A 1,467-nucleotide genomic window follows, 5' to 3' on the forward strand; every position below is an offset into this window, starting at 1 on the left:
TTTACCCTTTCTTTTGAGAAATGATGAAATTTTGTTGCTGCTGGTCAAATTGGGTATTTGGGGCAGCTACTTTAGTTGGTGTTGTAAAAACTTGAATATTTGGAATTTGTTGAGACCTTAGAACCTGAAAGCCCAGTGCCACCCAACCACCCCCACCCCCCACTTCCCACCCCCCGAACCCCGGCCACCGAGACTTCCCTACAACTTCCCCAGCTCAGCATAACTTAGGGGAAAAACTTTCAGTTAAAATAATAATAATAATAATAATTTGTTTTCTGTGTGTGTTTTCAACTCAAAACATGTTCTCATTAAGTGCTTACTATAATTAAGAAAAAAATTACTCAAAATTGTCCAAATTATTTTTCTTTCATTGAAATACATCTAAAAAGAGAATAAAATATGAGTTGCCTTAGGAAAATTGATATGAAATTTTCAGTTGGCACAAGAAGTAAAGGATACTTCTGGTTTCTTTTTTTTTTTTTTAAGAGAGAGAGGGGAAAAGAGGGAGAAAGAAAGGGAGAGAAACATGGTGTGTGAGAGAAACAATAATTGGTTGCCTCTCCCATTCCCCCAGCTGGGGACCTGGCCTGCAACCCAAGCATGTGCCCTGACTGGGAATCAAACCGGCAACCTTTCAGTCCACAGGCCAGTGCTCAGTTCACTGAGACACACAAGCCAGAACTGGTTTCTTGTCATCTTGATCAACCAGCTCAGCCTCCAGGGTTATCAGCCCTGGAGTGGAATAAGCTTACTCCCGGGGCCAAGCCTGCTGTCCCCACACTCACCACTGCAAACTGGAAAACTCGGGGACCTCTTCTCAGTCACAGGCAGTTACCTGCAGGCTCTTGCCAATCCCACCTGCCAAGGAAGAGCAGTGCAAATCAGCGGTGGAAGGGACTGTGGACACAGTTTCACTTTTTACAAATCTCATCATTTTACCAGTGAAAAAAAGAGATGCAAGGTCACAGAGCTAAGCCACCTCTCCCGGAAGGCAGATAGGAAGAGCCCTCCGGGCACCCCACAGCCAAAACTCGGTGACTCCAGTTTTCCCTCTCTTGGAAAGAAGGTTGCAGAAATGAGAGTGGATTTCTCTTGTAACGGCGCCCACGTGCTTTGAAATCATCCAGGAATCCACTCCACAGCCTCGTGATGACAACATTTTTAGCCTGCTGTAGGCCCAGTAAAATGTGTTCACTAGCTGGAGCAAAGCCAAATGCCTTCCAGTGACTGAGAATGACTTCCCAAGAGGACAGAGGACCTCCAGTAGGAAACACATGCTCAGGGGGTCGCTGTCTCCCCACACAGAGCCCAGAGCCAAAGGACAAATGGAAGGCAGCCACCCAAGCCGGAGAGCAGGTTAGGCTTTGGTTTAAGATTTCCTTTATACGGGTTGTAGGGAAGAAGGAGTTCACTCAAAAGAGGGGGTTTAGGGTCCATTCATCTATACCCCCAAGGTCTGGCAGAGTT

Source organism: Sturnira hondurensis, unplaced genomic scaffold, assembly GCF_014824575.4.
Source record: "Sturnira hondurensis isolate 20B ecotype Veracruz unplaced genomic scaffold, ASM1482457v3 Scaffold0008640, whole genome shotgun sequence".
In the NCBI taxonomy this organism is placed as follows: Eukaryota; Metazoa; Chordata; class Mammalia; order Chiroptera; family Phyllostomidae; genus Sturnira; species Sturnira hondurensis.